At 44.8% G+C, this 24500-nt stretch overlaps 1 protein-coding gene and 1 pseudogene across 21 annotated transcripts in view; both read left to right on the forward strand.

The window, feature by feature from the left end:
* Positions 1-24500, forward strand: part of SORBS1 (sorbin and SH3 domain containing 1) — a 237109-nt gene that overhangs the window by 41893 nt on the left and 170716 nt on the right. The window lies entirely within an intron of this gene.
* On the forward strand, positions 20709-20806 carry LOC132440101 (U6 spliceosomal RNA; annotated as a pseudogene).

The following is a 24500-nucleotide window of genomic DNA, read 5'->3' on the forward strand; positions in this document are numbered from 1 at the left end:
ACACTGACCACCCCAGAGCCCCTGCTTGGTCATCTGTCCCGCTCAGAGTCTCCCACCTTGGAATCTGTATTCCAGCCCCGAGAGAGACAAAGCCGTGGGGCTGGAAGGGGAGGGGGTTTGCTTAATGGTTACTTTCTTGGTCGACCAACAGATGACCTGACCTTTGGTTTCTCTGAGAAGAAAACCTCAGGGTATCTGTTTTGCCCTCTAAAAGAGGTCTTTCACCTAGAGTGTATTTCCCAGTGCAAGGTCTGGGTGACCTTTGTAGCCCATATTTGCTCCATTCTCACAACTTTTTGTGACTGAAAATGGTTTTTAAGATTTTTCTTTTCCTTTATATGGCTGGCTGACTAGCTGTCACTGGGCTGATTTTTATCTCAAACTATATTGTATCGGAGTTAAGATGTCTGCATGGTGCTGGGCATACAGATGTCTAATGGTGGGATAGGTAGGTTTACCATGATGCTTCTGGGCTGGATTGGGCTGGGCTGGCCACTGCTTGATCCTTACACAGATCTCAAAACCATGACAGTAAGGGTCTAAAACTGGCTTGATCTCTACTGTGTCTCTTAGCTGGAAAGTCATTTTTAGTACAGGCCCTTGAGGATTACCGTCACCAAATAGTACTTCCAAGGAAAGAGCCCAAGGCAACTGAAGACCAAGGTTTTCACCCAAAATAGACCAGCATCAGGAAGGGAGCTGGTCAGACAACTCTTCCACTGCATCAGCGGTTGGCAGAGGCTCCTGGCTATGACAGAGTCAGCTGGGCATCCACCAAGGCGGCGTATTACTCATAAGGCTAGTTGAGCGTGTATGAGTCTTTGTGTATGAGGGAGAAGAGAAGAAGCCCTTACTTCAGACACCATTCTTCCTGTGTCTCCCAAGGGTATACTTTTGTCCCCTTAAATGTCGCTTGTTTCTTGTTTTTTCCACATAATAGTCAATGTTCAAGATTGTGGAGAGGAAAATTCAGGAACCGGCTAAAAAACCCAGTTTTCAGAAGGGTCTGGGCAGACTCTCAGCATTTTGTCAAGGGCTCTTCTAGTCTGCATCCCTTCTGTGATGTCATGCCCGCTCCCTCCGGCAAGATTGCTGGGTGCTTGGCCCATTTTTGCTCTCAGTCTAAAGTAACTTCTCGGTTCATTCTAGTCCTTTTTAATCTGTGGCTTATTGCATTTGGGTTACTCAATTTAAAGCGAGAACATGGAATCGATTCAGTAGAACCACAGACCCAAAGACAGAGCTGTGAGAGTCCTTCCTGGAGAGCCAAACTGGCCCACAGAGATCTCGCAGCCATGTGCTGCCAGGGTCTTAAGCCCAAGTACCCCACTTCTGGATTTAATATTCTTCTCCATACCCTGAACTGCCATTGCAGAGATCCTGGTTTCCCTCCGCTCCTCCACCTGGCCACCTGGCCACCTGAAATGTGGCCAGTAGAGAAAGAAGGGTTTCCAGGGCTGAGGCCGATGGAACCATTTAAGTTCGAGGAGACCGATGAGGAAAGGGTTGGTATTCAGATTGCATTTTCAAATGGGCTGGGAATAACACTGGCTGTGAAAACATTATCAAAAATCTGCAAAATCAACATTCTTTCTTCCTGGTAAACATGAAAGCTCGGCAGCTGCACCTCCCGCTCACGTGTTGGGCCAACTGCTGTTCGGGACATCATGCCTCCCTTGGCAGTGCATGGGATCTGACTGGAGCCAGGGTTGGCATTCCAGCTCTCGCTGTGTGGATCAGGGCGTTTCAGGGCTCTCAAAAGCTGGACCAGTCGGGTTGTCCTTGGACTTAAGCTGGGGCATATACCCATCTGTCCAGGGTTGCATGGACCCTTTGATACGGCTGTCCGTCACTAGTCAGGTTTTGCCGAGTCAAGACCCAATGCAGGCAGAAGAACTGATCCTAGTCAAAGGTGATTTGGGGGTGACTTCTTTTCCACCAGAATCCTCACCCTCTTAGTCACCTCATAACCTCTGTTATACAAGAGAATTTTGTTTATTTCAGAGAATCGGCCCACACACAGGTTTGAAGCCAGTCCAAAAGGAACATTTGCCACTGTATAAAAACTTACCTTCCTGCTCTTTGAGAACTGAACTGCCCGTTTTAGTCGCCCCTCCACACCCCCTCCCCCAGTTTCCTATATCATTTGCAGAAAACTTACTGTATGGGAATTTACTGGTTTATTTCTCAGAAACGGAGCAATTGCCTGACTTTCTTTAGGAGATACTTGGGGAAGGCAGAGCTCCCTCATTTACGCTCTTCTCTTTCTTTAAAAATTTTTTCATGTATCTTCATAGGGAAAATGGCTTGGTACTGTTACCAAGAAGAATGCACCAGTGATTAAGAACCAGTATGAGTTGTGCAAGCCTGTCAAACGGAATATACTCCTTTCTTGACATGAACTCAGGGAAGTGCAGTAGATACTGTATCTATTGGGTACATGACCCATGTGTGATCTCAGGGAAGCATCTAAGGGGAAGGATCCCATTAGGAGCCTAAAGCTAAAACGGGAAGTGAGGGCTGGGTGATAAGGCCTCAGGTGGATTCACTGCTGGCTGGATTACCAGCTCAGATTTGTATTTTCTGTGTGGGAAGCCTCTGTGGCAGACCTAGGATTGTGCCTAGGCCTGTCCTGGTCGAATATTTTTTTATCAGACACTTGGAGCTGTGGAAGTCAGCCATGGGAAGTATGCAGATCTCTGAGGGCTGGAAGAGAGAACTTATATTTCAAAGAGTGATTGGGACCCAGAAAGTTCTTTTAAGATGTATCCAACATCTGGGTTACAAAAGTCCTATAGGTATAGGATGGGGGGGTGTAACCTGATTTTAGAAGAAGCTCTTGCAGGGGAAAAAAGACTGAAGACATTTTGGATGATGAGAAAAAGAGGCAGGTCCTTCTCAGAGGGATGGAGGAGTAGGTGGTGGTTTAGCTCGATGCCCTGATAGTTATAGGTTTGCCTTCTGGATCTACTGATGCCCCCACTGGAGGCGGTGCTGGGCTGCGGGCATGACCCTTCCTCCTGCAGGTCCCCAGGGGAAGTGTGAGTTGGCTTTGACTTCAGTCCTCCTCCCTGGCCTCTCTGGGAAACCATCCCCTTGCCCACACAAGGCCTCTTTTACGTCTATACTGGCTTTTCCAGGCAGGGGTCAGAGCTCTTATTTCTGAGGGTTTCCTAGTCAGGCCATGTGCCCTGGGGCTACAGCTGCCTTGTTTTGTTTTTAAAAAAAAAAAAGAGGTACGGGGACCTTAGAAAATGGATGAATGGAATACTTTGTGTTCTTTTTTTTTTTTTTTTTTTTTTTTTTTTTTTTTTTTTTGCGGTACGCGGGCCTCTCACTGTTGTGGCCTCTCCTGTTGCGGAGCACAGGCTCCGGACGCGCAGGCTAAGTGGCCATGGCTCACGGGCCCAGCCGCTCCGCGGCATGTGGGATCTTCCCGGACCGGGGCACAAACCCGTGTCCCCTGCATCGGCAGACGGACTCTCAACCACTGCGCCACCAGGAAAGCCCTGTGTTCCTGTTTTAAACTTAAAGACCATTCTATTGTGCAAATGCAAAAAGTAATAAGAATATGATTTCAGTTCCATATTCCATCGGGTTGAGGGTGTCAGGGGAAAAATATAGGTGTGAGAGGATGAAACAAGAAAGTGGGGTGGAGTGGGGAGGAGAGCTAGTGACAGGTGGGTGGGGAGAGAGAAGCGAAGACATGCATGGGAAGAAACAAGGCACACAGGGAGAGAGTCAGAAAACATAATTTGAGGTGAAACCAATTTCCAGTAAGGCTTCCACCCCACTGCTGCAATTTGATGTCTAAGAATACTGAAAATCACAATACCCTATCCAAAAAGTATTTTTTTCTTTGTAAATACACCATGTAGTCAAAATATGACAGCCTGGCATGCCTATCCTAATATATAGAAAAGCTTGATATTGACTGATGATATACGAAGCGAAGGCCCAAGTTATTTAATACTTTAATGAATAAAATATTCCTTCCCCAAAATCAAACAGAAACCTTATGGTCATTGGATGACTCCAAAGAGTTAAAAAAAATTCTTCTTATTGATACATGTATGTATACATATACACATATATAAAAAGAAACTACCTCCAAATCATCCAGTGATTCTCTCTGGATGATGATTTTATAACTATTTATTTTAAGTTGGGAAATAAAATACATACATCCAAGGTATCCTAGCCCTGTTCCCTCTTTTCTTCTTTTTACAATTCGTAGTTTTGTGTTTTTTAAACATCTTTATTGGAGTATAATTGCTTTATAATGGTGTGTTAGTTTCTGCTGTATAACAAACTGAATCAGCTATACATAAACACATATCTGCATATCTCCTCCCTCTTGCGTCTCCCTCCCACCCTCCCTATCCCACCCCTCTTGGTGGACAAAAGCACCGAGCTGATCTCCCTGTGCTATGCGGCTGCTTCCCACTAGCTATTTTACATTTGGTAGTGTATATATGTCCATGCCACTCTCTCACTTCGTCCCAGCTTACCCATCCGCCTCTCCGTGTCCCCAAGTCCATTCTCTACGTCTGCGACTTTGTCTTTATTCCTTTGTCTTTATTCCTGTCCTGAAGAAAAACGTTCTTCAGAACCTTTTGTTTTTTAAGATTCCATATGTATGTGTTAGCATACGGTATTTGTTTTTCTCCTTCTGACTTAATTCACTCTGTATGACAGTCTCTAGGTCCATCTACCTCACTACAAATAACTCAGTTTCGTTTCTTTTTATGGCTGAGTAATATTCCGTTGTATATATGTGCCACATCTTCTTTATCCATTCATCTGTCGATGGACACTTAGGTTGCTTCCATGTCCTGGCTATTGTAAGTAGAGCTGCAATGAACATTGTGGTACGTGACTCTTTTCTTTTTTTTTTTGGCGGTACGCAGGCCTCTCACTGTTGTGACCTCTCCCGTTGCGGAGCACAGGCTCCGGACGCACAGGCTCAGTGGCCATGGCTCACAGGCCTAGCCGTTCCGCGGCATGTGGGGTCTTCCCAGACCGGGGCACGAACCCATGTTCCCTGCATCGGCAGGCGGACTCTCAACCACTGTGCCACCAGGGAAGCCCCACATGACTCCTTTTGAATGATGGTTTTCTGAGGGTATATGCCCAGTAGTGGGATTGCTGGGTCGTATGGTAGTTCTGTTTTTAGTTTTTTAAGGAACTTCCATACTGTTCTCCATAGTGGCTGTATCAATTTACATTCCCACCAACAGTTCAAGAGGGTTACCTTTTCTCCACACCGTCTCCAGCATTTATTGTTTGTAGATTTTTTCATGATGGCCATTCTGACTGGTGTGAGGTGATACCTGACTGTAGTTTTGATTTGCATTTCTCTAATGATTAGTGATGTTGAGCATTCTTTCATGTGTTTGTTGGCAATCTGTATATCTTCTTTGGAGAAGTATCTGTTTAGATCTTCTGCCCATTTTTGGATTGGGTTGTTTGTTTTTTTGATATTGGGCTGCATGAGCTGCCTGTATATTTTGGAGATTAATCCGTTGTCACTTGATTCATTTGCAAATATTTTCTCCCATTCTGAGAGTTGTCTTTTCGTCTTGTTTATGGTTTCCTTTGCTGTGCAAAAGCTTTGAAGTTTCATTAGGTCCCATTTGTTTATTTTTGTTTTTATATCCATTTCTCTAGGAGGTGGGTCAAAAAGGATCTTGCTGTGATTTATGTCATAGAGTGTTCTGCCTATGTTTTCCTTCCTCTAAGAGTTTTATAGTGTCTGGCCTTAAATTTAGGTCTTTGATCCACTTTGAGTTTATTTTTGTGTATGGTGTTAGGGAGTGCTCTAATTTCATTCTTTTACATGTAGCTGTCCAGTTTTCCCAGCACCACTTATTGAAGAGACTGTCTTTTCTCCGTTGTATATTCTTGCCTCCTTTATCAAAAATAAGATGACCATATGTACGTGGGTTTATCTCTGGGCTTTCTATCCTGTTCCATTGATCTATATTTCTGTTTTTGTGCCAGTACCATACTGTCTTGATTATTGTAGCTTTGTAGCATAGTCTGCAGTCAGGGAGCCTGATTCCTCCAGCTCCATTTTTCTTTATCAAGATTGCTTTGGCTGCTCGTGGTCTTTTGTGTTTCTATACAAATTGTGAAATTTTTTGTTCTAGTTCTGTGAAAAATGCCATTGGTAGTTTGATAGGGATTGCATTGAATCTGTAGATTGCTTTGGGTAGTATAGTCATTTTCACAGTGTTGATTCTTCCAATCTAAGAACATGGTGTATCACTCCATCTGTTTATATCATCTTTAATTTCTTTCATCAGTGTCATATAGTTTTCTGCATACAGGTCTTTTGTCTCCTTAGGTAGGTTTATTCCTAGGTATTTTATTCTTTTTGTTGCAGTGGTAAATGGGGGTGTTTCCTTAATTTCTCTTTCAGGTTTTTCATCATTAGTGTATAGGAATGCAGGAGATTTCTGTGCATTAATTTTATATCCTGCTACTTTACCAAATTCATTGATTAGCTCTAGTAGTTTTCTGGTAGCATCTTTGGAATTCTCTCTGTATAGTATCATGTCATCTGCATACAGTGACAGTTTTATTTCTTCTTTTCCGATTTGGATTCCTTTTATTTCCTTTTTTTCTCTGATTGCTGTGGCTAAAATTCCAAAAGTATGTTGAATAATAGTGGTGAGAGTGGGCAACCTTGTCTTTTTCCTGATCTTAGTGGAAATGGTTTTAGTTTTTCACCATTGAGCACAGTGTTGGCTGTGGGTTTGTCATATATGGCCTTTATTGTGTTGAGGTAAGTTTCCTCTGTGCCTACCTTCTGGAGAGTTTTTATCATAAATGGGTGTTGAATTTTGTCAAAAGCTTTTTCTGCATCTATCGGTATGATCATATGGTTTTTCTCCTTCAGTTTGTTAATATGGTTTATTTCATTGATTTGCATATATTGAAGAATTCTCGCATTCCTGGGTTAAACCCCACTTGATCATGGTGTATGATCCTTTTCATGTGCTGTTGGATTCTGTTTGCTAGTATTTTGTTGAGGATTTTTGCATCTATGTTCATCAGTGATGTTGGTCAGTAGTTTTCTTTTTTTGTGACATCTTTGTCTGGTTTTGGTATCAGGGTGATGGTGGCCTCGTATAATGAGTTTGGGAGTGTTCCTCCCTCTGCTATATTTTGGAAGAGTTTGAGAAGGATAGATGTTAGCTCTTCTCTAAATGTTTGATAGAATTCTCCTGTGAAACCATCTGGTCCTGGGCTTTTGTTTGTTGGAAGATTTTTTTTTTTAATTTACTTTTGGCTGTGTTGGGTCTTCATTGCTGTGTGCAGGCTTTCTGTAGTTGCGGTGAGCGGGGGCTACTCTTCGTTGTGGTGTGCAGGTTTCTCATTGTGGTGGCTTCTCTTGTTGTGGAGCATGGGCTCTAGGTGTGTGGGCTTCACTAGTTGTGACTTATGGGCTCTAGAGCGCAGGCTCAGTAGTTGTGCACGGGCTTTGTTGCTCCGCAGCATGTGGGATCTTCCCGGACCAGGGCTGGAACCTGTGTCCCTTGCATTGGGAGGCGGATTCTTAACCACTGCGCCACCAGGGAAGTCCATCTTTTAGTTTTACTGATCTTAGCTATTGTTTCCTTCATTTCTTTTTCATTTATTTCTGATCTGATCTTTATGATTTCTTTCCTTCTGCTAACTTTGGGTTTTTTTTTTTCTTTCTCTAATTGCTTTAGACGTAAGGTTAGATTGTTTATTTGAGATGTTTCTTGTTTCATGAGGTAGGATTATATTGCTATAAACCTCCCTCTTAGAACTGCTTCTGCTGCATCCTGTAAGTTTTGGGTCGTTATATTTTCATTGTCATTTGTCTCTAGGTATTTTTTGATTTCCTCTTTGATTTCTTCAGTGATCTCTTGGTTATTTAGTAGTGTATTGTTTAGCCTTCATGTGCTTGTATTTTTTACAGATTTATTCCTGTAATTGATACCTACTCTCATAGCACTGTGGTTGGAAAAGATACTTGATGCGATTTCAGTTTTCTTAAATTTACCAAGGCTTGATTTGTGACCCGAGATATGATCTATCCTGGAGAATGTTCCATGAGCACTTGAGAAGAATGTGTATTCTATTGTTTTTGGATGGAATGTCCTGTAAATATCAGTTAAGTCCATCTTGTTTAATGTATCATTTAAAGCTTGTGTTTCCTTATTTATTTTCATTTTGGTTGATCTGTCCATTGGTGAAACGGGGTGTTAACGTCCCCTACTATGATTGTTTTACTGTCAATTTCCCCTTTTATGGCTGTTAGCATTTGCCTTATGTATTGAGGTGCTCCTATGTTGGGTGCATAACTATTTACAATTGTTATATCTTCTTGTTGGATTGATCCCTTGATCATTATGTAGTGTCCTTCTTTGTCTCTTGTAATAGTCTTTATTTGAAAGTCCTTTTTGTCTGATATAGGAATTGCTACTCCAGCTTTCTTTTGATTTCCATTTGCATGGAATATCTTTTTCCATCCCCTCACTTTCAGTCTGTATGTGTCCCTAGGTCTGAAGTTGGTCTCTTGTAGACAGCATATATATGTGTCTTGTTTTTGTATCCATTCAGCTAGTCTATGTCTTTTGGTTGGAGCATTTACATTAAGGTAGTTATGGGTATGTGTGCTCCTATTCCCATTTTCTTAATTGTTTTGGGTTTTTTATTGTAGACCTTTTCCTTCTCTTGTGTTTCCTGCCTAGAGAAGTTCCTTTAGCATTTGTTGTAAAGCTGGTTTGGTGGTGCTGAATTCTCTTAGCTTTTGTTTGTCTGTAAAGGTTTTAATTTCTCCATCAAATCTGAATGAGATCCTTGCTGGGTAGAGTAATCTTGGTTGTAGGTTTTCCCCATTCATCAGTTTAAGTATGTCCTGCCACACCCTTCTGGCTTGCAGAGTTTCTGCTGAAAGATCAGCTGTTAACCTTATGGGGATTCCCTTGTATTTTATTTGTTGTTTTTCCCTTGCTGCTTTTAATATTTTTTCTTTGTCTTTAATTTTTGATAGTTTGATTAATATGTGTCTTGGCCTGTTCCTCCTTGGATTTATCCTGTATGGGACTCTCTGTGCTTCTTGGACTTGACTATTTCTTTTCCCATATTAGGGAAGTTTTCAGCTATAATCTCTTCAAATATTTTCTCAGTCCCTTTCTTTTTCTCTTCTTCTTCTGGGACCCCTTTAATTCGAATGTTGGTGCATTTAATGTTGTCCCAGAGGTCTCTGAGACTGTCCTCAGTTCTTTTCATTCTTTTTTCTTTATTCTGCTGTGCAGTAGTTATTTCCACTATTTTATCTTCCAGGTCACTTATCCGTTCTTCTGCCTCAGCTATTCTGCTATTGATTTCTTCTAGAGAATTTAAAATTTCATTTATTGTGTTGTTCAGCGTTGTTTGTTTGCCCTTTAGTTCTTCTAGGTCCTTGTTAAACGTTTCTTGTGTTTTCTCCGTTCTGTTTCCGAGATTTTGGATCACTTTACTATCATTAATCTCAATTCTTTTTCAGGTAGACTGCCTGTTTCCTCTTCATTTGTTTGGTCTGGTGGGTTTTTACTTTGCTACTTCATCTGCTGTGTATTTCTTTGTCTTCTCATTTTGCTTAACTTACTGTGTTTGAGGTCTCCTTTCTGCAGGCTGCACGTTCGTAGTTCCCGTTGTTTTTGGTGTCTGCTCCTCGTGGGTAAGGTTGGTTCAGTGGGTTGTGTAGGCTTCCTGGTGGAGAGGACTGGTGGTGCCTGTGTTCTGGTGGATGAGGCTGGATCTTGTCTTTCTGGTGGGCAGGACTCCGTCTGGTGGTGTATTTTGGGGTGTGTGTGACCTTATGATTTTAGGCAGCCTCTCTGCTAATGGGTGGGGTTGTGTTCCTCTCTTGCTAGTTGTTTGGCATAGGGTGTCCAGCACTGTAGCTTGCTGATCATTGAGTGCAGCTGGGTCTTATCATTGAGATGGCGATCTCTGAGAGAGCTTTTGCTGTTTGGTCCACCAGAGACCTCCTGGCCCCACAAAATATCAATGTCTTGAACTCTGTTCTCCCACCTCAGAGGCACAGGCCTGACACCCGGCTGGAGCACCAAGACTTTATCAGCCACCCAGCTGGTCTTCCTAAAGCTGGGCTGCCTGCAGCAGCCTGACCAATGGAATATTCAAATTGGAAATGTTGCCTTAGCACTGGGTGCTAGAGGAGATCTCCATCGCTCCATACCAGAAATACAAAAGGATGGACAGCTCCTCTAAGCTGGGGTTTTCATGAATGTGAAGTGGCTGCTCCACTGTCCCTTTCCCTGTCTCCCAGCTGAAGCAGAGGACTCTGAGGCTTTAGAACGGGGCAGTGCTCCTCAACATTGTCGAGGTCATCAAAAATGAGGGAAGTATGAGAAATTCTCACAGCCAAGAGGAGCCTCTGGAGACGTGAAGACTGAATGTAATGCTGTATGAAATCAGCAATGTTGGGGAAATTTTCTCGACTTTCCCAGAATGCTAGTCCGTACTGCAGAGAGTTATGTAGTAAGGCTAATTATTAACAATGTTCTGAAAAGGTAACAACACCAATAAACTTTTCTGGACTTGCAAAGGAAAAAGAGAAAACAGCTGGCTCTGCTGGCAGTCGAGCTTCCAGAGCTAACTGGCATGCCATCTGCTCGCAGCAGAGTGGGAACCATGGTTCACGTGTCACACCACCGTTCGTGTTAAGAAGGTTGCCCCAACAAGCCTGGGCAACTTCGCTTCCGTGCAGGTTGCTGGGGGGAGGGGTGGCGGCAGCAGCATCCCCAGTGTGTATATCGTTTTTCCGAACTCCATCTGATCCAATTTGTAGTTTTTATCAAATTTACACATGCATATAGTTTCAAGAATCAAACAGTTCTCCAGGAACACCCTCTCCTGCCTCCCCTCCCCCTACCTGCCATCCCCTGTGGCAGTCACTTAAAAATCATAGCTGATTCTTTTGGTGTTTACTTACACGTTTTTCAATAGCTTGCATGTTTTGCTACTCTGGGGTATTATCTATTGGCTCCTCCTGAGGATTTTGCTCTCCTCCCCCTCCCCATGCGCTGTGCCCCAACCCCCTTATCTTTGGAGGAAGAAAAATCCTGTCTTCTGCAGAAGTCAGGAGTGTCATGCCTTATCCTAGAGGGACATGGGGGTCCCTACGTGGAATAACATGCACATCTTTTGGTCTTTTGTGATCTTGCCAATAAGACTTTAAAGTCTGTCCAAAATTCTAAGCTGTAGGTTTGAATTAGACCGTGTGTTGTTACCAGCTCTGTGGACCAACCATAACCAAGGGCCCGTTAGAAGCTGGATTGAATTAGGACGTCTTCTGGATATGGTTTTTTGGGACCAAATGTCAACTTATTTTGTTGTCCTTTGCCTCTATCGTAGAATGTAGAAAAAGTACACTGTCCCAGTTAATTGCAGGCCATTGTTTGCTGGACTTGGTTATCTTGGGGGTCCTAGGAGGCCCCTTTCTTGACCTCTCAGCTCCAGGACGCTCTTAAGGAGATGGCTTCTGCTTATATTTGACCAGTGATGTCCAGGGTTTGTGGGAAAGTGGCAGAGCTGCCTGTGTCTTGGGGACCCAGAGGGATCTATATTAAATCCTAAAAGTGCCACCTTTTCCAGAAAAGCTGCTGCAGTCCAGTCTCAGGATAGGGCATGTGGACTCTACTCTGAGTCTCAGCATTCCACTTTGTTTCCAGAGCCACCCACAGACATCTCTGAGTTCTTTGTCCATTCCTAGAGGACATGCTTCTGGGCTTACCTGTCTCCTCCAGGCTCAGGAGTGACTCCCATCTCTTGCCCTTTGCCTCTATCTGTGGCCCTTCTGAGTTCTGGAGAACTCATGCCAGTGATCTTGCCATCTTTCTCGTTAATGAGGAATGAGGGAAGGCAACAGGGCAGCACCTTCTGAAATGAAGGCTGAATTTTAAAGTTGTGAGGGACCTTGGAAGCCACATGGTTTGTATAACTCTGCTTGCATACCTCCGGCAGTGAGACTCTCACTGAAGGAGCCACCCTTTTCCAGTGATGGGTGCTCATCTCTTGGAAAGTTCTTTCCTGCTGAACGGACATCCTTGTCTGGGATGCCCCTCCACTAAACAGATGAGGACAGCCTTGAAACTAGTCAACAAATTATTCTTCCTGTTTTTCTGGCCTAAGTGGTATCGAAAATGGTTTTAAGAGGCAGCCATAAAAGATGCTGGTAAAAACTCATGTTTTCTAAGCACCGAGTGTGTTGCCAGAGAGGTTCAGTTTTGTTTTTCTTTATCGTTATGATTTTGATTTATTTGCATCTGATAGAATGGTATCAGTGACATGGGGAATAATTACATCTCTTTTGAAATTCTACCCTGGAGCCCCACCAGGAACTGACCCAGATTCGTGCCAAGGAACACATTGTAGGCTTTGGGTTTTTTAAAATGTGTACTTAAAACACTCTTTTGAAATGCTAGACTTTTTGATACTTAAACAGCATTGTTTTAATGGGTGGAGTTCTTTTTTGATCCTCTAAGTTTAAATTTCTTAGCTCAGGGGTGGCCATAGTGACCATCCTGTATTGTGCGTTCAAGAGGCCTCTGAGAGGCAAGCCCTGCACACGTGTGTGTGCGTGTGTGCACGTGCACTTGTCTCCCTTTTGTCAACCAGTTCTAAACTTTTCTTGATTCTTACTGCTTTTACTGAATCTTCAGGAATGCTGGCCATTTTAGGAAAGCCATGTGACATAATTCTTTAAATAAATAAAAATTATTTGACTTAGAGCAACTGGCAGCAATAAATCAACATGGTTGGATTATCATTTCCTTTGAGATTTCCTTTGTTTTCCCAGCTTTATATGACGAACATGTATTACTTTTATATTAGAGGAAATTATTTGGGAAAGCATGGCTGCTTCCAAACTTATTCTTAATGTGCCAATGAGGTTACAAGGTGGAGGATACAGGAGGGGATAACGGATTGGAACATAGGGATGTTGGGAGCCAGGGCTGCCATGGGAACTGTTATTGGCAGTCTTTTTTACCATCAAAAATGCCTCTTTTATTTTTATATGTATTTATTTTTCTTCTAAATGCCCCTTGCTTTGAAAGATTTCATCTTTGTATTTGTTATTTGTATTTGTATTTGTTTTCATCATTGTATTTGTTAAATAGTAATTCCTCCATTGTTGATCAGTCAAAGACTAACTGCCTATTGGAGAGTTACTGGGTTACTTTATGGAGTTGGTGCTGTTCCAGCGGAGGGTAGAGACATGTGATATTTGAGTTGGCCCTTCGTTAGGCACTCATCTATGTTCTCCACCTTCATTGCTACCTAAGGTGGGACTTTCTGAGCTGAGGACCCAAGGTTGGGGTTCTGCAGTTAGAGCTCTTCTGTATTTTGGGCTCAAGACCTGTATTCCCTCTGGCACTGGTATTTCTCCCCAACAAACCTGCCTTGATTTTGTTTTTAAATGCAACATCTAAAAAACCACAAAACCAGTAGTACAGTAAGGCTTCATGGCTGTGCTAACCTTTTTCTGCCTCATCCTTCATCATCCTCATCATGGTAATAATAGTTGGTATCAGTTGAGTTCGTGCTTAAGGTGTACCGGATACATGTTAAATGTCTACATAGATGATCTCATTTGACCCTCATAATTCTTCCTCTGTGAAGCAAGGACTGTTAATTAGCCCCCGCATTTTACTGATGGGGAAGCTGAGACTCAGAGGTTGAGTAATTTGTCCAAGGTCATGAGGCCAAAGAACAGCAAAGCCAGGACTTGAGTTGCTTCCCATCTCTTACACCTTCCTTTAATCTCTTTCTTCTTTAATCCTTGCTTTACAGACCAAGACCTCAGCTTCGGATCTTCTTCACATCCCAACACATCACCTTGTTGTGTACCTGGAATTAGTTGATTCTCTCTTCACAGTTCCCCAGTAGGGGAAGAATCCACAAAGTTTTCATTAGATTCTCAAAGGGATCTATGACCCAATAAAAGTTAACGTAGACCACGTTCCACATGCTATCCTTGGAATGGAACTGAGGTCATCCTGTGGGAAGGGAAGCACCTCCTCTAGCATCCTCACTGTTCCAGAAGGAAGGGGTTTGAGGCTTTCTCTGCTGGAGAGCAGGAGAAAAAGAACTCTGGTGAATTGCACTGGAGGCACTAAATAGGCATTTCTGTGGCTGAGAAATGCCTCCTTGGATCCCTTAAGACCCCACCCTAACAGTGGGAAATTAAAAAGGACAGAACCAGATCCCAGCTCCAATTGCCACACATTCAGGAATAAACACACTCTATCCGGGCCCATCAGGGTGCAGGAGGAGGGCTTCTGGCACTGCGGCCGAGCCCGTGCATCCCAGGTGTCTGGACTCTTCCCCAGAAAAAGTGCAGTGATAATAACATTTATGTTGTAGGCATTGTGCTAAGCACTTAAATGTATTACCTCTTTTAATCTTCCTCATAACCCTATGAGGTGTGGAGTGTTGTCATCCCTATTCTACAAATGAGGAAACTGAAGCCCTGAGATGTTTAATGACTTCCCTGTGGATATGCATTTAGAAAGTGGTTGGGTCTTTACATAGGATTTCAGTTGCACCCCAGGACCTGGAGTACCTCAGTTCTAGAGTACTGGACACCACCTGCATTGCTTAAAGATGGGAACGTGTACATGTAACGGGGTATTAGGTAGATACCAACCCCCAGAGCTGGTGATGAACCTGCTTGTCAAGGTGGTGGAGGAAGGGGAGGCTGCTCTTGGCTCCCCTTTTACAGAATCCTCCCCCATCCTTTTGGACCAGTTAGGTGCATCTGCGTGGAGTTTCTAAGTGTCCAAGCTTTGCAGGGCTCCCACACAGTTATCTCATCTGCATTTATCAGTAGGTGGGGAGTCAGACAATCTGGGCTTCCCCCCTGGTCCTGCCCGTCCAAGCTGTGTGACTTGGGGGGTCATTCAGGCTCTCCGAGTCTCTCTGCTCATTTGCAAACCAGGGAGTTTGAACTCTGGCCTTCATTAGGATGAGGAAGGGTCTCAGCACTGTGGGAGGAAGGCCCTGCCCTTAATGTGTCTTCATAAGCAAACGGCCTGCTCCAAGTACACTGTGCATGTTGTTCTGGTATTAAGATTAATGGGCCAGAAACCTACCTGTAAGTCTGGCCACGCTTGACAACTGTAGCTTTAGAAGGTACAGTATTTTCATAGAGTGATAGTGATCATCATAATTAAGATTTTCGGATCGTTTGTACTCCTCCTGTCTGCCTTTCTATTCTGTTCTCCACCTGTTCATGACCCCCACTGCAGGTATCCTTAAAATCAGAGAGCTGTGGAATATCAGTGCTGGAGAGGAACTCTGATCACCTATGGCCAGCCTTCTCATTTTACAGGCATGGAAATAGGCTCCGAGAGGAATAGCAACTTGCCTAAGGCCATTCTTGGTAGAGCCAGCATGTAGGTTGGCATTCTTCTTTTAAACATCTTTATTGGAGTATAATTGCTTTACAATGGTGTGTTAGTTTCTGCTTTATAACAAAGTGAATCAGTTTGGCATTCTTTCACTTGTGCCCTGCAGCTGTCCCTTATCTCTCCTCTTAACTTCCTTCACAAGCAGACAGAACTTTTCATCAGTTTTTACCTTGTATGGTTCTTATGGCCTGTACTTGCTTCCTTGAAAGCAGAGGCTGGGTCATTCTCATCATAGTTTCTCCCTCTTCCTCCTCACTGTCCCTGTGTGTGATGAACAAAGGAACAAGGCCATTGCATAAGCAGAGCCACCTCAGAAGTCCTTTATGGTGCTAGGCCCACTGTTCCACATATTCAGATCATTGTGACCTCTCCAAGCACCAGGATGAATCTCTGCTGTGGACAGAGACCTAGGAAATAGCCCTCTCCATATACTACTTTATCCCATTAATGTAGTGATGGATATTCACAGCCAGTGTGTTACCGGAAGCTCTTGGAAGCCAAGATGTGTTGGCTTCTTCATGGCTGTGCTGGGGCTGTCTCTCCAGCAGCGGTATAATCTGGGTATAAAGAGCATCTTGTCTGATCTGAGTGGTGACATTTAACTCTATCCCTTTGCCACATGGCACCGTGTTTATAGACTTTCTCCTCTTCTCTCTGTTAAACGTAATTGTTGTCTATTACTCAGCTTTCCCAGTTACCCTACCTTTTAAGGAGAATTTTCTCTTGGTTAGCTCAGTTCCTGGTCCTTTTCTATATAGAGGCAATGAGTGGAGGATGAGCTGGAGGGCGGGTCAGAGTTTGTGTGAGTGTGGATATGTGAATGCAGGTAAGGAGGGGCTGTATTTATATCTGAAAAGACCCAATACTTGTGTGTGAGAAGAAGGAACAGAGGCTAAAGGAAAGGAGAGGGAAAGTGTGTATGAGCTGGGAGTTGGGGAGAGTGGGAAGATGAAGAGAAGAGCCTTTAGAGGGTTAGCTGCTCTCTCTATATGGATAGCAAGTGGTAGAGAAGGAGCAGGGGTTTTAAAGACAGCTCCCAATGCATTAAGAATTTAATTCCTGGGCTTCCCTGGTGGCGCAGCGGTTGAGAGTCCGCCTGCCAATGCAGGGGACACGGGTTCGTGCCCTGGTCTGGGAGGATCCCACATGCCGCGGAGCGGCTGGGCCCGTGAGCCATGCCCGCTGAGCCTGAGCGTCTGGAGCCTGTGCTCCGCAACAGGAGAGGCCCCGACAGTGAGAGGCCCCGCGTACCACAAAAAAAAAAGAATTTAATTCCTTCCCATTGGTGTTCAAGAGATCAGTGACATTTTGCGTTTTATGTTTGGGCTGGATTGTTTGCTTACATGGCTCCCAAGTGAAGACAGGGCTACATGGGGACTCAGTTATGTTCATGCTACTCTGGCATGTTCTAGCTGGGAGACAGAGGCCAACTGTGGGGCAGAAGAATGCGAGAAGCAGAATTCTGGTGTGGGGGGGTGATTTGGAAGAATACTCTGTGGTTGGGGTCCAGGGGCCCAGGGCTGATGCGCCAGAGTCAGCTTGTAGTTTGTATTGCTATGAACAAACCCCAGATCATTTTCCTGCATTAAAAATAAAAAATATATTGGAGTTCTCAGATTTGGTACTTATTCACTTTGTACCCAATTTCCAAAAAAATATGAGGCAGTTCAGACTCGGTGAAGAAAATGTAGTGATCCGTTCACATTGTATTTTTTCATAGATTTGCCCTAAGAAGGAAGAATAGGTTGAGTTTCGTGATCATATTTTACTGACAGAAATACTGGGAAGGATATTTAAATTTTTGTTCTCCAGGAAATTGCTCTTTTGTACTGGTTTGAGATGGAGATGGCTTAGCACAGAGAAGGTTTTAAATCCAAGGGAAGGAGCAATGACTGGTCGAGATAAAGCTCTGTCTTCTGCCGGTGTGCCTCCTAGGGTTGGATTGATCTGTGCACTCTGCCTATCTAGCATTCGTGTTTGGTAAGATGACTTCTTCCACTGGTTGAAGGCCCCAGAAGAATAAACAGGCTACTGGAACTTGCAGGTCTGTCCATGGAAGTTCTGGCCTCTTTCTGGGCTCCTTGGAAAGCAGGAGAAACACTTCTGCAGAAGAGCCTGAAGGATTGGCCTGACATCCAGAAAGTTCAGGCAAGCGTTGGTGTTTTGGGTACCAGGCAAGGGCAGAAAGAGGACCTATCCTGGACCCTCTTGTATGTTGCTGGTGGGAGTGCCAAGCAGCCTAGTCTTTTCAGCCCAATTGCCAAGTACTTTGAAATTGTACTTTTAGATCCTCTTAAGGGGCCTTGTGTGAAGGTAGGAAGTGTCAGCCACCTTTTGAAACAACATCCAGGGCAGACAGTCATTTCCCACCTAGCTTTACAAGATGTCAGGAAAGTAGCCCTCTGCTGGGGAAGGGCCCTGGTCAGCTCCTGGCCTCTCCGTGAGCCACACCTGCCTTGTTCAGGTTGGCCTGCTGACTGTAGGCTGGGGAAGTCCCAAGGCAGCCCTAATGGTTTTGGTCACAGTTCCTCAGCCATGTCAGTTTCTCAGAGGGAATCCTAAGCCATGGGCACCAGAACGTTCCAAGGTTCTTATGAGCAATGTGCCTACCTGGTCCCACACCAAGTGGACAGTCAGAGTCCCTGGTTGGGGGCGGGGGGTGGGGTTAGGGCTCCTCAGGTGATTCCTTTGTACCCTCTGGATGGAGACCCTCTGTGCCGTCCATCTGCAGTCACGGCCCAGTTCTGCACACTGTGGTTAGTAAATTTGATGCCAGGAGATCCTGGGTTCAAATTTTACGGACTTCAAGCAGTCAGGGAAGGAGGAGGGCGAGGAAGGTCACGGGTGTCGGGTACCAGCTTCGGGAAGATGTCAGCCTGGTTCTTCCAGTTACTAATTATGCTCCCCTCGGCCCAGCGTGCTGGGTGTTCTCATGCCCGTGTCTGGGAGGAGCTGAGCTTCCCAGAGCTCAAGAGCCTGCTGAGGGTCATGCACTCGGTAGGTGACAGGCCTGACCAGCGTCCTCATGTTTTTCCATTAGGATTGTTAACGCCCACCCTAGAATGCTGAGTGTCTCCTCAAGCGTGGCTGTGTAATAGATGTGAGCCACGTGTCATTTAAGGTTTTTCTAGTAGCCACACTTAAAAAGGTAAAAAGAAATGAAATTAATTTTAACTATATATTTTTAACCCAGTATATCTAAAATATTATTTCAATATATAATCAGTATTTTTAAAAAGATCAGTGAGCTATTTTACATTTTTTTCCCATACCAAGTCTTCAAAATCCAGTGTGTATGTTCCCCTTACAGTACATCTCAAGTCACACCAGCCACACTGCAAGGGCTCAGTGACCACGTGTGGCTAGTGGCTGCCTTACAGGACTACACAGCTTTGGCATCTCTCGGCTGGAGAGGTGTGTCTTGGCCGACTGCCCAGGGTAGCAAGGGGGGGTCACAGTTTTCTAAATTAATGGTTTCCAAATGCCACAGGATGAATCAGTCCTGGGCCATCTGCAAGAGTGTCCCCTGAGGAGCATCGTCTAGAGCCCCAGGTGATTCTCTGTAGCCTGATTGGAAACACTGTTCTAAAACCGTTCACTGGGCAGTTCACCAGCGTCCTGTGCCTTGGCCTCACCCCCTTTCAGGGACACTTGCATTCCAAGCACGTTCCTTTTGTGGGGTGGTGATGGTAGTGGTGTGAAGGGAAGGGTCGGGGAAGGCATGCCCTGAGGGCCTTTTCCCTCCCCTGCTAAACAGAACTGCAGTTTCAGTGGAAAAACAAGATCTTGCTTATTTATCTGGATGTGATCATGCATAAGGGGCACCTTCTCTTTTGGTGGCCGAGAGCAGGATCCTGTGTTCTCAGGAAAGGTGAGATGAAAGAACCGAAATATTTAGGGCAGAATGGGTTACTGTGTGCTTAAGCTGTGTTCTTTTCCAGTGGTTTGGTTTTAAAATTTATTTGCTGACTTAGAGTAAAAAATTTGGTCCTAAAGAGTTAGAGTCCAGGGTCCAAACCTCAAATGCTTCAGGCCGAGCAGGTAGCATGCGTGAAGGGTAGGGGATTTCAAATCGAAACTCACAGGAATGTTTTTCACTTTCACAAAAATGTGGCCGTCTCCCTTTTTTCTGGACATACAAGACCCTCTTGGTCTTTCATTTTCCTACTCTTGGTAGAGCAATATTTCTAAGACAAAAAGCACTGCAGGCACCATGATAAACAGCAACTGACACTTGGCCTTGGTGTTTCGGGAGAGGAATCTGAGAGCCATGCCCATGTAAGGGGGAACAGCTACCGCCCAGCCCCATCCAACTGTTGGCCTGGAGGCCCAGTGTCACCAGATCTTGCTATTATTAAGGAGAAGCCACAAATCAGAGTATTTAAAAGGTAAAATCTTTGGGGTTTTAAAAGAAGTTTTAACCTTAGAAATACAGACTCCTAGGAATTTGCCCCACCGCCAAAAGATACAGGGTCCTGTGTGTCCTTCCCCCAGCCTCCCCCAGTAGTGGCATCTTACATAACTAGTACAGCATCCAAACCAGGAAACGGACACTGTTGCCATCTACAGTCCTTATGCAGATTTCACCAGTTTATATATGTACTCAGTTGTGCGTGCATGTGAGGTGCTTCAAGTTAGTGTACCGCTTCTGAGTACCACCTATGTGTCAGGTTCCGGACCAACAGGGATGCGTTAGATTGGACCCCAGCGATCAAGGCACAGTCAGTTGGGGGAACCAAACGGAAGAAGGGCTTCAGAATATATCATGATTGTGGGATAGAGGGGAAGGGCACTGGGCCCAACCACGGGGGCCTTGAGGGACAAGAGGGAGCTAACAGCTACCGAGGCAGCAGAGGGAGCGGCCTGAGCAAAGGCTTTGACTTTAGGCCTGGTGGGGCCACACAGCTGAGCTGGGAGCTGATTGGTGGTGATGGAGGCTGCAGTGGGAAGCTGGGGTATTGGAGATGAGTTGGAAGAGTATCCCCTGTAGGTGGCTCCGAGGCTCCTCCCCCGAGAGTCTCTGCGTTTGCTCCTCTCTCTACCTGCAGAACTCTTTCCCTGTCTCTTGCCATGGCTGGGGTATTCTCACCAGGGACAGCTCAGATCAAATAGCATTTCTTAACTGAGGCCAGCCCTGACTACCTAACTTTAGTGCCACCAGCAAAAACTACTTTGATTCTGTACTTATCTTATTTATCCCATCCAGGGGACAGGAATATTGCCTGACTTGTTTATTGTCAAGATTTTCTCGTGCTTGCTTCAGCACGAGAAAATTGGAATGATATAGAGAAGATTAGCGTGGCCCCTGCACAAGGATGACACAAATTCGTGAAGTGTCCCATGTTTCTGGGAGGAATAAATTAGGAGTTTAGGATTAACATATATACACTAGTATATATAAAATAGATAACCAACAAGGACCTACTATATAGCACAGGGAACTATATTCAATTGTTTGTAATAACCTATAAAGGGAAAAGAATCTACAAAAGAATATATGTATAACTGAATCACTGCTGTACACCTGAAACTAACACAAAATGTTGTGTTAGTAAATCAACTGTACTTCAGTTTAAAAAAAAAATTTTTTTTCTCGGGGGCCCCCAAATCAGAACAGGAATCCTGAGGAGGTATCTTGTTTTAGGACTGGATGGGGAGAAAGGAGGGTACGACCACCTTTGGGAGGAAGGAAAGCATATTCCAGTGGAAGAAAGTACGAAGTCACTGTGAATCATTTAAAGTAGGTGTCCTTTTTTTTTTTTTAAGGAGATAAAAATCATTTTTCTATTTTTCAACTAATTTTATTCTACTTTAAGAGCTTTGTGTCATTCAGAGAACTTGGAAACTTCATTCTGCCTCCTACTGAATTTGTGGAGTAGGTGGGAGAACTATAAAAAGATCCCAAAAATCCACTTTCTTCTGCCAACGGGTGGGAAAGGGGGACAGCGGGGCAGTGGGACTAGAGGTGAGTGGGGTTTGGACATAGGAGCCCCCTGGGCATTGAGCATCTTGGAAACTTCAGTAGTGTTCAGGTCCTGAGGATATGGCACTGGCTCTGGCCCTGGCCCCAGTGGGATTTGCTGTGAGAAATAGGGAAGTGCTTTCCAAGGTCAAAACATGAGTGAAGTCATGTTAAAGCATGAAAGGCAGTGTGATTTTAAAAACTGCACAAAAAGGAAAGATAATTATTGTGAGTTGTTTCCTTCCCAAATTGGTCAGCCTCAAGGCCAGCTGGGGATTGATTTTTCTCCCCTGGACTGTCTGGGTTTGTTGATGGAGGAGTTGGAATTTGTGAGGGAGGGGAGTCTCCCATGAGCTTGGGAAGAAAGTTGGGCCTTGGACTCAGAACAAGGAGAGAGGGGCCAAGTCTGAGAGGCAGGAGAGCAGGTAGGTAAGGTCGAGTTACCTTCAGCAGACATTCCTATGTGCCAGGTTTTGGGGGGCGGGGGTGTGGGCGGAGGGGGCAGAGCCAGGAGCTAGTGAGTGCCATGGGCAGGATGCATCAACGTCGCGTAGTTAGGTGGAGTTAGGGCACACACAAAGTAGCAGGCGTTGGGGCAGGGAATGAAAGCAGAATTCCAGGGAATGGTCAGGGACCCAGAAGTTTCTAGGAGCTGAAGAGTAATAGGAAACAGCTCTGGCATCAAGCAGTCCCAGAAATTTGAAGTTATGTCATGTCATGCCTCATAACTAGAATTATCAGATTCCCGGTGAGATAGAAACCAGGCAGAGTACAGGTGCTTTGAACATCAGGTTGAGTGTTAGTGTCAGACCCTGGTTAGGGTCGACTAGGAACCTCAGATTACACATCTTGACTCTCTTCTTCTCTCCTCATCACCTGGTAGACTTTTCCATGCTGACTTTGGCCTTTGCAGGTGAACCTGACCTTGGGAGTCCAACTGGATCAGTGCTTTACCAGTACCAGACTAGCCTTCTGAGCAGGGTCCTTCATAGTCCACTAAATTAGTGGACCAATTAGTGGATGCTTAGATTCCAGAGGCCAGTGGTAAGACTGAGTAGTTAGGGAATGGGTTGACTTGGTCATCTTTTAGCTGGGAGGTATGAAATTTGGGGTATATTTTGAAGGAACCTAGAGGGTTTGAAGTCACTATTGGGATACAGTGATCGTAAGTCAAGCAAACAAAAGAGGTTAAACAACAACAAAAAGACAAAACAAATGTTGACATGATCCTTGTCCATACATATAGGTTAGTGGGAAAACAACGTAAAAATAAGTGATTTGTGCTCTGAAGGAGAGATACATGGTAGTTAGGAGAACATGTATCCAGAGAGGCTCCCATTGGTCCAGAGCTGGTTGGACTGTTGGATTGATGTTGAGTGGGAATGAACGTGGCTAAGGTGACTTTCACAACATCCAGGATTGTTCTGTGTTCCTGGGATAGGCTAGAGATGGGGATGTAGATGAGGAAGGTGATGGTTCAGGGTGTTTGGCAGGGCCTTGAACAACTCTTGTGACATCTTTTGGAGGGTTGGGTCAGAGAATGGTCTTGTTTTAGGCCAGGATATAATGGTACTGCAAGAAATATTGGACTGCTTTTCTCCCCAGAAGGGATAAATTAGTATCTTGTGCTTTTCCTAGACTTCCTGCCTCACCTGTGCTCTTCCAAATTTGCATTATGGCTGAAGTGGAGGGCCCTTAGGTTGAAGGGGAGGCTTGAGTGTCTCCTTGTTCTCGTGAAGGATACTATGGATTGCTGCTGGGCCTTGCAGTCAGGAAGGCTGACCTTGGTCAGCCATGGGTTGCTCTGGTGCTGGGCTGTCTGAAGGTCACCTAGTAGCATCTGGTGATGTCGGGGAAGAGATCTCTGGAGGCTGGTCCATTCAGGGAACCGGCTTACTCCGATCTGTCATCCTTGTGGTACACAGAACTTCCTTTGCCATTCTTTGCTCGGGATTGCTCAGGTCGTTTCTTGACCACAAGTGGAAATCTGGAAATAGACGTACTCGGCTGGCTTGGCAGGTTTCCAGGCATTGCATTGACCTGCTGTGTCCTGCTTTTTGGTGGGCAGTAAGGATCTGATCAGAGTGCTGTGTGCCTTGGAGCGGTTCCTCAAAGGCCACCTTGGTGACCAGATGCTCCCCAACCCTTTGCACTACCAGGGTGAGCCTACACAGGTGTGCAAGGGCTCAGATCTGCTGAGACTGGACAACTCCAGTAGATCATCTGGATGCCCCGGCGTTGGGTCATGATGTATAGCGACAAGGGCAGAGAGGGAGGCTGGCTTCACTTACCCAGTTGCCATCCTGGCTGCTGGCCTTCTATTTTTATTTAAAATAAACAGGAGTAAAGTGATGGTTGTGACAGTGTGATTTAGGGAGTGGGTAAACATACTAAGGATGTGCAACTCCCCCAAAGCCTGGATCCTTGAATCCTGCTGGAAAGATGCTGAACTAATAACGTTGAGATTGTTCTGGAGGGTGAAAGAGTGTTCTGGAAAAGGGTGAAAGATACCCTTTTCCAAATGAGTATCAGAGTCTAGGCATCACAATCACCTGAATAGTTCCTGTGCCTCCAAACCAGAAATTCAGATTTAATGGGTCTGAGGCCCAAGAAACTGTAGTTTTCCAGGTGATTCTAATTTTCAGCCAGATTTGGGAACCTGCCCACCAGTTAAGATCCAGGGATGCTTCCTTATTTTCTCGAACGGACCTTGACCCTGAACCCTAACCATGGCCACATATTTGGTCTTCACTCCCCTTTATGCCCCTTTCCTAATGCTTGTCTTTCAGAGATGCTGCCCCTTGGCTTTGCCTCGGCCTAGATCAGGGCTGGCGGCTCCTCCCTTTTTTGTCCGTGGAGAAAAGGCGAGCTCCACCTGGGCGTTTTGATGGGCAGATATTCTGGAACACTTTCTCACAAAACTTGCTGCTTGAGGCTCGACCACATAGTAGATTCTGTCTGTAGAAATCCAGATCCTGAGATGCAGGCAGGACCGTCCTGTGATGGCACAGGAAAAAAAATCTGTTTACTCTCGTCTTAGACATCATGGAAGTTCTGGAAATACTGGAAGGCTCAGTGTT

Source organism: Delphinus delphis, chromosome 16 (assembly GCF_949987515.2).
Source record: "Delphinus delphis chromosome 16, mDelDel1.2, whole genome shotgun sequence".
Taxonomy (NCBI): Eukaryota; Metazoa; Chordata; class Mammalia; order Artiodactyla; family Delphinidae; genus Delphinus; species Delphinus delphis.